Here is a 14,875-nt window from a genome sequence, read left to right as displayed (position 1 = left end):
CAGGCGTGGTGGGACACATGAGTCAAAGAAGCTGTGGCATGAAGATGACCATGAAACACTTTATTTGGTTTTGATTTCTGGCAGTGTTTGGGTACACTTGCAATTTTCCTCTGACACAGATTGTTTAGAAAGCACTGGCAAAAACTAGAGTGGGAGCATGGACATTTAACTAGCTGCAATAATCTTACTAACATGCTTCGCTGCTCACCTCTGGGTTTGGAACAGCATCATGGTAAAGTTGTCCTGAAACTCTACCAAAGCCGAACTGCGTGTTCAGTTACTAAGCTGGAAGCAGTACTTTGCTTTGTTTAGTTGTACTGGGACCTCACTAGAGAACACTGCCAGTCTCTCCTAAAGAATCCTCTGCATCCCAGGTTGAAAGGAAGGTGAAAACAGAACCAGGAAGCTTAAACAAAAATGCTAAGATTCTAAAATGGGAAAACTAACACTGACCAATGAGTAAGACTTTGTTATTCCTTTCAACTACTGCTTCCACAGGTTTGATACACAGCAAGAGAGTTCAAGGTAGCACAATAACACTACACTCACATACTTGGAAGATTTGCTCAGTCAAACCATCCTCACTAAAAGTTCCTTGCAAATTTCTGCATGTAATTAAATAAAAACCACAAAACTTCTCTTGGTATCCATATCAAAATGCAGTAGTGTATAAAACAGGTTGTTTAGCAAAAACACAATGTGAGCCTGTATCCTATGATCATCAATAGACAGGGCAATGTAAATGTTTAGCAGAATGCTAAGAACTGGGCCTTATGAAGCCCAATCCACTGAGGAGCTGTCCCAAAAACCTCTACAGAACTGAATTAAACCACAAAACTACCATTAATAAAAGTAGTCACAAAGACTAGTATTTGTGAGATCAGAACGATTTCCCCTTGGAATCAGCAAAGCCCTTAAATGTATACTGAATTATAAACAAGTGAGTAGTCCCATCCCTATGTGACAAGCTGTTTAAATACAGCTTAAATGAGAATGCTTAAGTGCTCTGCTACATGGGGATGCCATTACACACATACTTAATGATAAGCACATGCTTATTACTTAACTTTTTATGTTGTGAGGTCTAAAAAGAAGCATGCAACAAATTAATGTACAATTATGAGAGCCCACACCCCCAGAGCTTACTGCATAAAAAGAATACAGAGAAGAGAGAAAAAAGCAGTAGAGTGACAGCTATGAAATTAAATGTAATTTGAATGTGCCTGCATATTTTACAGGTGAACAGTTTTAATGATGACAGATTTCACCCCAGTTTGAAAGAGGAAAAGCTGAGTCCACTTCTCTGGCAGAATCTTCTCTTTATTTTTTCTTGCATGCTTTGACACTTGATCTGTACAAGATAACCATAAAAGGCTCTTCAGGAATCCATTTTGTTAATCAGCTATATGCTGTTTTTTAAATTCTGTAGATTAAACAGCAGATTTGGTAAGCAAAAGCCATCTTGCCATGTACATCTGAATGTATTCCAATATTATTTAAGTAGATCTAGCAAATCACACTACCAAGATTTTTACATAATGTTCCAATTTGTTTTCACATCAGTGTTTCTGCAATTTTAATCCGTATTTTCTGCATTGCCTCAGCAAAGATAGACTGCATGAAATCACAGCAATGAGCAACAATATTTGTGTTTTTCTAGACTCGTCTATGAATCATCTAGGTGCAACTTTCATTGACATAGAAATTTTACAGTCATACACACTGAAAGTCCATTTTCAACACAGGAAAATGGAAAGTAAGAATTTCTTACTAGGAAAGTAAGAATTAACATTTTTAAGTCTTCTTCTGTGGAAAAAAACATGAATGCAAATAAAGGATGCACCAGAGTATTTTCTTCTAAGTAGGTTACAATGCTGTCATTCTACAGAGATTTTGATACCCTATCTCTACAGCTTCTGATGTGTACTTTGGGATTCCTGCACAACTTCAGAAATACACTCTTCTATAAAAGGGAATAAAACATGCCAGCCTTGGCACAGATTGTCTACAGCAGCAAAGTTAGTAAGTAAAATGAAAAAAAGAATCATAAAGTTATATTAAATCCAATCCACTACACTCCATGAGCTGCTACATTTTAACTGGGTAACTTCTGCAAGATGGCTATTACTACACCTCTTGCTTACGAAGAGCTCCTCAAAATTTCAAGAGGATTTCGGCCTAAGTTACAATTTTAAGTCTTTTTTGGAATGTTTTCATCTGGAAGTTGGTGACCCTGTACTCATTAAAAATGTACATAGATTAAAATCTTTAACTGTTAATGTTTAAACTACAGGAATCAATGTATTTTCAGTATATCTGAAAGTATTGTTAGATTGAGGGCAAAGTGGCCAGCCCCAAGGCCTGATATTCCAGTCATTCCTTGCTCAGTGTTTCACTTGATGCCAATTCCAATACCACTTTCAAAACTTATTCTTTAATGCTGTCCAAGCCCTCTTACTGATAGGAGAGCACAAATGCATGTCATCTAGTCAGTTTTTTTGCACATACAATATTTTGTAAAGTCCAAAATTTGCACATCTCTTATTTCCTTCTTCTCTTTAGAGAAGAATTGAATTGAATTGAATTGAAAATGATGAAGTTCTTTAATAGAACTGCCCTTTCAGATTACCTTTATTTATTATAGAAACCGCAAGGCTTTCTTCTCTAGCATTTTCAGGCACTACATCTTATATCTTTGCTTGCCATTGGGTTTCCTGCCTTTTATAAGGTCACTTTACAGTTACTGAATCTCCTTTTTCTCTTCTTACTAAATTTATTACTTCTTGTTGCTCCTTTTACCATAGACTAAGCCTTTTAGGTTTGCCAAAATTCTCCTTGGGATAAGAAGAAATAACTTGACTGTTTTGTGAAGAAAGCACTACAAGACAGGAGTAAAGATGGATTACAGCCATGTTTTAGACATGTAGGGCATCTGGTAGCCTCATAAAACTTTCCACAGAAAAGAAATGCCTCATAGTTTCTTCTTCATTTCTGTATGCCCATTATGTAAAAGGATGATGTGAAGTACTCAACTGAGCTCTTACAATAAGAGCTTATATTCGTCACTTAACTAACAATACATTTTCTCAAATTAAGTTGACATTCTACAGAAACTCTATTGCATTTATCATCCTAAACTTTCAACTTATCATGCTGACACTGCACAAGTCTTGAGATTTTTTTTTTCCTCTGAGTTGTAAAAAATACAAACCTGGAAATTTACTGTAAGTGTAGTAGTTTCACTGTTTCTTTATCCTTTTGGGTTTTCCTTACAGAAGGAGATTCTTCTGGACTTGATTCTTGTTTCTCTTGAGTAGTTTCTCTGTTCTGTGCATTTTTTCAATCAGGTCTTCAGTTTCATACTACCTTTGCCCTTTTGGAAGGTTTGGCAAGATCCTCTGGTATAAAACATGTGTTGTTCTGTTGATTTCATCTGGCTGCTTGTACATGCCAAGGAGAACTAGCTCATTTCACTTCATACAGGAAACTGCGCCAGTGATTTTTCTGCAATTTCCAATGCCAATTATATTGTCTGTGCTACTGAGTTTGGATCCTGGACAGATCCTTGCAGTCTGCTTGCTTTTGCTTAACGCTGCCTTTAGGCATGTGAGGTCTGTGAGCTGCTATTAACCATGGCATTCTTGTTAAAATATTACTTTCCTCAGCCCACATTTAACGCACAATTAAAACAAATCCTTATGTTCTGTATTTTATAGTGGTGTTGTCAGACCATCAGAAATGAAACATAAATTCTTCTAAAATAAGTTATATATTTGATAGAAAAATGTGCTTCTGTTTTTTGCACAGTTGACTTGAAAAATATATTGACTTGAAAAATATATGTGGTCCTTGTTTACTACCACCTGTAATGGGTTTGGGGTTTTTTCCATTCAATAAAAAACGGTTTCTCTGGAGGCTGTGAATTCGTGGTCTTCTTCCAAGTCTTTTGTGCAGAAAGCCAACTCATTTGATACGAGCACATGAAGCGGATTTCAGGTGAACGTCAGTCGGGTTACAAGCACCACACAATTGCAGAACACTCACGCTTCCATTTAGCATGGCGTACAGGCTGCTGCGAAGCTCAGAGAGCCCAACAAATGAGGCCTTAAGCACAAGAGTCTGCCCACTGGAAGTCCTAATTTCATGGCCACACTGAATGAAGGCAGCAGCCTCACTGTGGGCCCAGCTACAGCTGTGGTCAGGCTGCCACAATTTAGTGCAGCCCAGAGTAGGCAATGAAGTATCCGGGTGTACATGAGGCTGCCCTCGACCTTCCCTGCCATGTGAGATGAGGGGTCTGATGGTTTCCACACGGGGCCCACTCTTCTTTCCCACTGTGGACCAAGCCAATGTTTTGCGGGGTGCTCACTTCCAACCTTCTCAAGCCGTGCCCGATGGGCAAAATCAGGGCCACCGTATCAGCGGCCATGGGTGCCCTCCACTCTGGGTTGCCCGCGCTCTCCTCTGCTCCTCCGTGATGCTCCACCACTGCTATTTCCCCGCAGATTCCCAGCCGCCGCCGTGAGACACCTCTCCCTCTCCCTCTCTCTCCATTTTCACACTCCACCCACTTTTTGCTTTCTTTCTCCATCTCTGCCACCGTCTCTCTCCCTCTCTGGACTTGTCTTTATTTGGCACTCCCGGAAGCTGCTGGGCATTGCTCTCCCTGCCTGCCCGGGCAGCTGATGTGACTGACTGACACCGGCTCCCGCTGAGGAGGAGGAGGAGAAGGAGGAGGAAGAGGAGGAGGAAGGAGAGCAGCGGCGAGGCGAGGGAGGGGGGGAGCGAGTGACCGGCCGCGGATTTTCATTGCAGAGAGGGGGAAAAAAAAAAAGGCTACGCGGGTCATCAAAGCAGGTAACTCAAGAGCAGGCGGCGGCGGGAGGGGCGGGATGCCGGGAGCGGCCCGACCCCCCTGGCCCCGGGCAGGCGCGGCCGGGGCCGCGGGTGCGCTCCCGCCGGTGGCGGCGGCAGGAGCAGCCGCAGCGGACATCTTGGGGAAGGGGGAAAGTGCTGAGGGCACGACTCCGGGCTCGGTCGGGGGCGGCAGGGCGGCAGAGTTATTCCTTGGGCGGGCAGAGCTATCTGGGTCAGGGGCCCGCGCTGCCCCTCGACTTCCCTCCTGTCACCTGCGCCGCGCTGCGCACGGAAAACCTCCCCCTCCCTGCCTCCCTCCCTTCCCCCGAGTGATAAGTGGGAAGGAAGTAATCTGGGCTGGGAGAGGGGAGACCCGAGCGAAATACCACGGCATGCGAGGGATCCTCTTTGGGGCCGAAGCTGGATCTCCTCGGCCGAGCCCCCCGTCAACGCCGGGAGCGCTTTCGGCTGTGCCCCCGCCCCGGGTCCCGGCAGCCGACCGGGTGATTAAAAATGCCCTCGGCTGTTTTGTGCAGACCTGGCTGTCAAGGGGTGCCGGTCTTGAACTCTCTTATCAGCGCTCTTAATCAGCGTAAGATGATCTAATTCTGAGGCAGGCGGCTGTAGTGCCGGTGGGAAGCGGGGCACCGAGCCCTTGGATCCCCCCGCCCTTGGAGCCGGAGGTGTGCGTGTGGTGGAGGTGGCAGAAGAGCCTGCAGGTTTAGCCCAGAAGAAAGGGTTAAATAGCATCTTAGGGTGAGCGACCTGAAGGCATCATGTATATACCTTTACATAAACATATATAAAGGATACATCAAATACAAGGTAGCTTTCAGAGGGGGCAAGAGGAAGGCAGAAATGAACACCCTTGAAGCCGAGGTAACTTGACATCAGGAGCACTCCCCCAGAGACGCAGCCAGCACAAAGCCGAGGAGAACTTGTCGTGACCTCACCTAAAAATGTGCAATCTGTCCCTTGCTTTGGGGACTGCTGTAGATTTGTATCTTGGCATTAAAGCATCAACTGTGAGGATTTTTATCAAGTGGCATTCAGATTTTGTAATGTGTAGGGGCAGTCTTAAAAACAAAGACCATCTGGGGAAGAAAGCTTTCTTTATATACCTTACCTAAATGTGTTTGTTTCTGAGTGATGGAAAATGTTAGGAAAAAAACCCTGCACAGAGGCCAGTCCATTAGGAAATAGTTGGAAGGTATCTGTTTAGCACGGGGTCTGAGTTGGATAAACCTGCAGATTTGTTTTGAAGCCAGGCAAAAGTGGCAGTGGTTTATGGACTACCATGTTTCATTGTTTTGTGAAATTGTAATCAGAAAATTTGTCCTACTTCAGAAATATAACTTTAAAAATTATTTAGAATAGTAGAGTGGTAGATGGAATAACTCAATACAGTACTTTCAAATATGCCCTTTTAGGACATTACTGTGAGTCAGATATCCTAATTTTTATGCAAATTTTATCCTAACATTTCCTTTTAATTACTTACTATGCAAATGATAATAAACTTTTTTTCTGGTTTTATGCATTTTCAGCAGCATGATTTCATAACACTGGCTCTATTTAGAGCAAGTTTGCACAAGAACAAAGGTGATCCACCTTCTGTAACAAAGCCAGGCACATACTGCAATATGGTCTTTTTGGTCTTGGGCTTAACAAAAATGCAAGTCTTCTGAATACTCCTATGATTCCTTTGTGTCTTCTCCCTTGAATGCTGCTCAGATGTGGAAGGTGGACAGGCACAACTCCAAACTTAATGAATAAAATATGTTTTCTCAATTAAATAAAAATGAGGAGGATGTGCATTATTTACTATTATGGTAGAACCGACCTCTGACATGTTTTCATTATTCTTTGTCAGCTGTGGCTCCAACTTAAGTGGAGAAAAATGCTTCTTAGTATACCATAAGAAGCAAGGGTACTAAGATTAAATTAAATTTCCTCCCATCATTAGACTTTCTGATCCAACTGTTTAATTTTTATTAACCATGCAAAATACATTGGGAACCCTAAGTTTAAAATAAAAAAAAGTAATTAAAATTCACCCAGGTCCAAAATTCATGGTAATCTGAATTAGCAGGTACTGGAAAAATAGAGTGAGTATGGAGGGATGGAAACAGACAGCTTGTATTCAGCTCTCAGGCTCCAGGTTGGTTTGCAACATCACCTGGACGAAGTCTGGTAATCTATGCTTTATTGCCTGTCAGTGGCAATAAAGTTGCAGTTGGTTTGAGCTCTAGGAATAGAAATGATGAACTGCCAAATACGTTTAAGAATATTCTTAGTGGTTCTGCACGAGTTCTAACATCACGTGCAACAGCAGCAAACTCTGTTGCAAACAGTTGCTGCTGGAACATCTGACTACATGAAAGAGAACATTCTTTGCTTATCATGCTTATTGGGGCAAAACCAAAGAAATATCTATGATAAATAAGGCATACATTTTTGTAGTTATGTTTCTGTGTTATTATGGACTGGTTAAATGATTTTGCTTGATGAAGTACCCCTGCTATATATAAATAATCCCTTTTTCTAAAACTTCAAGTGCATCTTTTGCAGTAGCAGAGACAATTGGGGACTTGCCATTTTCATGTGGTACAAAGTCCACTCCAGTTGCTTACATAATACAAAATACTTCAAACTCTGAAGCCTCGGCTCTTCTTCAGAATGTCTCTGCTAAGAGCTATACCAGAATAGCAACACCTTTACTAAGCACTGTATGCTGAAGTGACAAAAGCATGCATGAGCACAGCTGCATCTATGGCAACGATTATGCTGATTCAGATACTTGATCAAGAGTAGGGAGTTTGGGGCTTCTTAAACCTCTGTGACTTCTGTCACCATTTAGCAAGGCATTTATGGCATGGACACCACTAGTCTATACACATACTGCCTACTGCTGTCTTAATTGCACCTGTGCACTTAAGATATTCTGACTGTCAATTTCAGGGACTTTTTGTTACTTAAAAGGTCCCGTTGAGACTACTTTCCTGAGTATATGCTAATGGGAATTGCTTTGTCTGACCCACAGTTTTTCAGACAGCAGCAAACCAAAGAGGTTGCTTGTAGAATTCCAAATGCCAGTAGTAGTATGCTTGGAATTAAAGCCTTAATGCTTTTGTAGCTATATTAAAAAAAAATAAAAAATAGGGAAATGCTCAATTACATAATTAAATAGTGGCACATTTTTTACAGTAAGATCTGCTCAGATCCTAAGCTTTAAGCTATGTTTTGTATTAGTTTAAATATTTAATTAATTGCTCTTTGGAAGGAATGCAAAGAATCATTTACATTTCTGTGTGTAATCTGTCATCATCTAGAAAGAGCAGACTAATTCACCTAACAGCTCTGGGTCCTCTAAAGCATCAGCCATCCTCAGGTTTTTACAAGCCTTTAGTGTAGGTCCAGTTTGATTTCTCTGTGTTTTGCAAGACATCACACTGAAATAGAGGAGGGATAAATAGTTAAATGTCTGAGATCTTGTATGTGTGCAAGTTGCATGGGTATTATTAAAGCTTAGGATCTCTTAAGTAGTAACCAGGTTATATCAGGAAATAGAAAGGTCTTTTTTAGTAGCTGATGGCCCATTTCATCCTGAAGCAGAGGCACAAATTGCAATGCTAGCAGTATTGCGAAGTCAGTAGGATGAATTTTAGAATGAGAGATGCATGAAGACCTTACGTTTTTGCGACCAGTAAAGATCCCAACTGAGATACAGAGCAGAGGGAGGACTCATATAGCAGAAAGTTTGCTTAAGGCCTCCTGGCTGGTGTTATGCTGGAGGAAGAGTCACCAGCTGCAGGCTGAGTGGAGCAGCCATGATGAGCCTGAGACCATCAGACACAGATTGCAGCAGGATGTTCTGGTGAGAACAGGAACACTTGCAAACCAGGCTGAAATCAAGCCCAACTATTCAGGCTTCAGGATAATATGGATATGCATGAGAAGTAGGGTGTGGAAGCCTTGTGAAAGGCCACCAGTGCAGCAAACAAAACTGTTACAAACCTTGGTACTGAATAACTCTTGTCTTGTCTTTTCTTCAGAAGTAATTTTACAGGTTCTGTTTTTAGAGCTTGCAATACTTTTCACTTAGTTTTAACTTCTTTGTTTTTTTCCTTTCACATCCTGGAAGTACTGAAACATTTGTACTTTGTGGAATTTACCCTTTCAGAGAGTTCAAATTCAATTTGTTTGGAACCATAGCATAAAGGATCTTACTGTTCAGTTATTATGAACTGAACTGAAGCACTTGAATAAAATCAATGCCTACATGCAGTACTTTCTCAGTTCAGCAAGGCAGTCTGCTTACATACAGTAATTGGACTTGTGACAGGTAATTAAATTGCTTTTAAGGCCTTTAGGATGCTTGATTACATCAAGAGCCCCTCACTAATATATAGTAAACGAGGTGGCTAAGAACACTGCATTTCTGTTGATTGGAGAGATACTAAAACTCATATACTTCATTGGAGGGAGAGAAAAAAATAAAACCCAAGACAAAAGACTATGAGCAGTGGTGACATGAAAAGGGAGCATAAAAGGAATAGCAGAATGTACTTAGAAACTGGGTTGCCTTGGTTATTTTAAGTCAATCATGCTTACACAGACTGTCAAGTCTTGACTGCTTCAGTATATCATTAAATAATGAACTCGCTCTTTGTGATCACAAAATTCATGACAGTCAAAATTATTCAGCAAGGGATAGAAGCTCTTCACAGAACTTCCAGATAATTAGAAAGTGAACTGATACTCCAGGAGATGCTAAGCACATACATGAGCACATGACATATTTTAGAAAATTCATATTAAGTTATCAGAGGCCTAACTGCAGTCCATGTTATTATTACACTGACTTGTAGACATACAGCTTGATGTGTGCAGTTGCTCACTTATATTATGGGACTAAACTGGGATGTGATAAGAAAACTAAAATGCATCAACAGTCTTAGGGGTATTTGTCAAAATAGAGATTGTTTTATGAAGCAAGTTTTACAATTTTTCTGAACAGTGGGATGAAAAAAGGTCTCTGTTCTTTTTCAACATGTTTTTGTAGACAGCAGCCTGATCACTAGGAGAGGGGGAGAAGCAGAGAAGGAGCCAAAATGCAAACAGAAAAGCATGCTTTGTGGTACCAACAGCATAAGGCCAAAGGAAAACACTTGGGTTAAATGGAAGAGGTTCAACATGAACCTGCTTTTACCTCTTCTATGCAATTTTTTTTACTTATAAAAAGTAGCCCTTTAAAAACACAGAGGCTATGCCAAAGAAAGAAGTCCACACACAGGATAATTGATGTAGCACATTCTCATGCACAGCCATAAGGGACTCATTCATAGCATATCAGTGGGTTTAACACACTGAGCTACAGAAATATTTTATGATTGGTATACTAGAATCAGCCAAGACTTCACATCAGCTTAATAGTCAAAATGGCACATCCATCCACAAAAAGCAGAAGTCATACAGACATTTTTGTCTTTTGGCTATTTCAGGTATAACTGTCCATCTTAACAAAAAAACCCAGTTAAAATTCTAATACTGTTTGATACACAAAACTATCTATTTTAACTAGGTTTAAAAATAAAATAATTCTCTATCCTTAAGGATGAATTGCTCCCGAATGAGCTTGTAGTAGAACTAGGGGCAAAACAATAAAAAAGACTGATTTGAAACTCAAGTCATTCTTCTCACACAGGGCCTTACTGAGAGGTCTTCTGGTTTAATCCAAATTGACATCAGTTTGAGAAGACTGTTTGCATTCCTTCCCTACAGCTAATGGAAAACATAATACAAACCATACAAGGCAATGTTCCTTATTGGTCTACCAACACATACTTTCTTCTCACCACTGTTCCCTTTGCATTGTCCACCCAGAATCTTTTATGATAGCAACCCACAGAATTTCAGGTGCTCCTCCTTACCACTCAGCCAGTACTGAGCTGCTTCTGAGATCTGTGTGGGAATGAGCAACTCCCAACACCCCAACCCAGTGGATTTGTATTGTCTGAACAAGAATGGGGTGCAACAGGAATTTGGGTCTCATGCCAAAGGTGGCAAAGAGACTGCCTGCTCAACATAGCTTGCATTTATAGATGTTTGAATGATGATACAGGAAAAAGAGCCATTTTAGACCTAGGCTGTCTGTGGTTTTGTCAGAAATTAAGTGCTGTAAGATGCTATTGTAATTTGAGGGGATGTTCAGGAATGCATTTCTCCTCCCTTGATATGTGTTGACATAAATTGTACAGAGGAACTCTCAGAGGACACAGTGCTTTGGATCTATAAAACGTTCATGACTGGCTCTCTGATAGTACCAGCTGGCAATCTGGGGGGTTGTGTATTTTATTTCATATCTTGGTAGCAGTTTATTAAAAGATTAAGAGAGAAAGCACATGTGCAAGATACTGTACTTCCAAGACCAGTGTGATTTTCCAAGCAGTGAAGCAATGGTAAATACAATTAAAATACCACACTACTGCCTATATACTGTTCTAGGCATCTGCCCATTTTTGGCATAGAGAGGAAATCCAGATCTGTCATGTAGGATCTCAGATGATGAACGTGAGTGAGACCTGGCATCAATTATCAGGTGCTAGATTAATTTGGAAGGACTGGTACTAGGTGGGAGCAGGGGAGAAAAGCAAATAATTAATAAGTCGTTTCTTTTCCTTTCAAATTAATAGAGTGCTAGGAAGTAAAACAAACTGTGGAACTTTGTACTTTATTTCTTGCTGATGTTTGTGAGAATCATTTCATACTTTACAAGGTAGCACCATTCCTTTGTGCAAAACCCGCATTTTTACATGCCTGATATGTCATCATAGGGGGTTTTTCCCCTCTTATGCTACTGTACTACTTTTCCGTGTGCATTCATTACAACTTGTTTCTTCTTGAGGATGGAACAATATTGTCCTCTGTTGTAAGTCACATACAATAGTAACAGGAATCGTACATGTGTGTTTTGACTTAAAGTTTGCTGTTTTGTATCGGTTTATCAGGAAATTCTAGTCTACTTCTAGACAAGTTTTTTTTTTTCCCTTGACAATAGATAAATGGTGCTTTGAGACAGCTGGGGAGGACAGCAGTGATCTCTAAGGCTTGTATATAAAACAAAAATCTGCTTTTTGGGTTTCAGCATGCTTTGTTCTACCTGGTTTTTCCTTTACTTCTTTTGTGGAAGAAACAACAGATGGTAGTATTACCACATGCCATTAGCACACCCAAAAAAGATACCACTAACAGTAAACAGGGAAGAGCTGTGGATCGTCTGTCTTGATTTTGTGCCCAAGAAACAGTTACCAATGTTGGTGTTTAAATGATTTGTCAGTAGATTTGTGTTAATACCTTTCCCGACTCTTAGGTGACCTTATTTTCAGTGAAGGACAGTGTACTTCTCCACCAAGAGAGCAACTGGATAAGGATTACATGGGAGTTGAAGCATTGTTATTTTTAATTCCTTATGGGTGGTCAGCATCAACTCTGGGAAAAGATATATGATTAACGCTGATAATCACTTCAAGATCAAATCTTGAATTAAAATCCTAACAGGTGAGATAGGGAGTCTGTCTTGATGTAAAAACATGCTTTATGAGAGTGGAAGCATGCCATAGACATATTTACACCCTCTTTATTTTTCTTCAATGTGCAGAGATTTAATTTGACACTGTAAGTAGACCAATCTTATTATTTATTTATAATATAAGCTCTGATGCTGTATCATGGCAGATAGTATCTTCACAGAGTCAAGCTGTGTCGTTTGTGTTCTGATTCCTTTGGAGCTGTGGCTTTGTGGTATCTGTTTGACCATGCAGAGTGCAGTGTGGAAAAAGTAATCAGACAAACAGCTGCAAATAGGCCAAGAAATTGCTGACGTGTGTCATAATATGAGCCAAATATGTAAATCCCAATAAATGAGCAAAGATGTTAGTGTTTAGATTGAGAATGGATGAAGAGAGTTTTCATGCTATTGTTCAGTGGATGTTTAGAACAGTAACATTAATTCCTGTGTTGTTTGTAAGGTAGATAACACTGTGTCATTTAATGGTAAAGCGAGGTGTAAATGTAAGATAATGTAAGATTAGTATATATACAACTGATTTGCACTTTTATGTACAGTAATCACAAAAGTGTTCTTGTACTTTATTCATACATGACAGGTGTAATTGTCTGTATTCTTATGTGCATGATGTACATTTTATATATATATTATATATATGGAAATACCATGCATTCATGAATATATAAATGTTCAGATAAAAAAGTAGACATAGGGTAAACATGACGATTATTTAGTGTAATGTTCTACATAAAAAGAATAGAAACCTGACATCCCTAATATTAGGGTAAAAATGGTTTCTACTTGTGTTTAAAGACTCTAACAATATATTATTCTGCGATTGCTGGTGATGCCTGCTTTTGGAAGAGCAACACTGTAGTTTCCATCTAATGAGAATAAAATAAAGCTGTGAAGACTATAGTGAATAAAAGAATATGTTGTAGCAGAAAAGTGTTGCATAAAAAGATCCTTCAGGTATTTGAGCTGGGTTATTCCCCTGAACATCTGACACTGCAATGTGTATTGTTAGTGTCTTACAGAAAGCCATTTATTGGGTAGAACTTTACAAGTCTGATCATTTGTGAAACTCCTGGTGTGTGCACTCAAATTACTGAGTTTGTAATCAAACAGTTGGCTTCTTTCACAGGCGAAATCAGGCTGAAGAGGCCAAAAAGTAAGGTCTTCCATAGAAGTTTGTGCATAATTTTTGTGACATTTGATAACATAATCAAGGAAAATTTTGTGGAGAATTAGAAAAAACCCAACCTACCAGACTGTATCTAAACATAAAGACAAATAGGTACTATACTAGAAGTATATTTTAAAATACTGATAAAATCAGTTGAATGTCTGCTGTGTTCTGTATTGATATGCTATGTTACACCAGTCAGACTTTAGACTGGTTCAAAACAGAACTTTTAAAATAGACATCATTTTAGGCTTTCATGTAGTAGGGTAAAATGTGAAAAGAATGTATGTATAATACTTTTTAGGATTAACAGTGCTTTGTTTTACGAAAAGGTTTAATATTCTCATAAAAATTTGAATATTTCAGAAGCTCCCCTGACACATTCATCTCGTTCCTGCCAAAGATATTTGTAACCTTACAAAAAAATTGTGTGTTTTTTTAAAGCTATTAGATTTTTCAAACAGAATAATGTGCATTTTGCAGGATAAAGAAAGTACATTACCAGTGGGTCAAGGGAGGTGATCCCACCCCTCTGCTCAGCCCTGGTGAGGTTGCATCTGGACTGCTGTGTCCAGTTCTGCGTTTCTCAGGACAAGGGAGACATGGAGCTCCTGGAGCAGGTCCAGTGGAGGGACACAATGCTGATCAAGCAACAAGAGCATCTCTTCCATGAGGAAAGGCTGAGGGAGCTGGGCCTGTTCAGCCTCAAAAAGAGGTGACTGAGAGGGGACCTCATCAGGGTCCCTGAAGGGAGGGTTCCAAGAGGACAGACCCAGGCTCTCCTCAGTGGTGCCCAGCGATAGCACAAGAGGCAATGGGCAGCAACTGAGGCCCCGGAAGTTCCACCTGAGTATGAGGAAGAACTTCTTTACTGTGCAGGTGACCAAGTACTGGAACTGGTTGCCCAGAGAGGTTGTGGAGTTTCCTTCACAAATGGTATTCAGGAACCGTCTGCAATCCTGTGCCATGTGCTCTGGTATGATCCTGCTTGAGCAGGAAGGTTGTATCAGATGACCCCCTCTGGGCTCCCTTCCAACCTGGCCCATTCTGTGGTAAGACAAGAGAGCCCATCTGAATTTTTATACTGTTCATATACATGCTGTCCAATGTCATCCTCTTTTGGGGGTTTGATTTTTTATTTAATATAAATAGGAAAACCCCATGAATTCCAGACAAAACTTTCACACGAGAATGGTTCTCCCAAGGGTTTTGTGCTGTAAAATCTTCTACTTCACCTTTAGGTCAAACATAAACCTCATTAC

The 14,875-nt window shown here is 40.2% G+C and overlaps 1 protein-coding gene across 1 annotated transcript in view; it reads left to right on the top strand.

Annotated features, from left to right (window-relative positions):
- The first annotated feature begins 4,688 nt into the window (after nucleotides 1-4,688).
- The window catches only part of CAP2 (cyclase associated actin cytoskeleton regulatory protein 2), a 69,634-nt gene continuing 59,447 nt past the window's right edge, over nucleotides 4,689-14,875 (top strand). Inside the window, exon 1 of the mRNA XM_005525273.3 lies at nucleotides 4,689-4,857. The gene's annotated coding sequence lies outside the window, so the exon portion shown is untranslated. The remainder of the gene's footprint in view (nucleotides 4,858-14,875) is intronic.

Source organism: Pseudopodoces humilis, chromosome 1, assembly GCF_049639895.1.
Source record: "Pseudopodoces humilis isolate 2021_Gansu_Grassland_sample_001 chromosome 1, ASM4963989v1, whole genome shotgun sequence".
Taxonomy (NCBI): domain Eukaryota; kingdom Metazoa; phylum Chordata; class Aves; order Passeriformes; family Paridae; genus Pseudopodoces; species Pseudopodoces humilis.
This window is presented reverse-complemented; position numbering and strand designations above follow the sequence as displayed.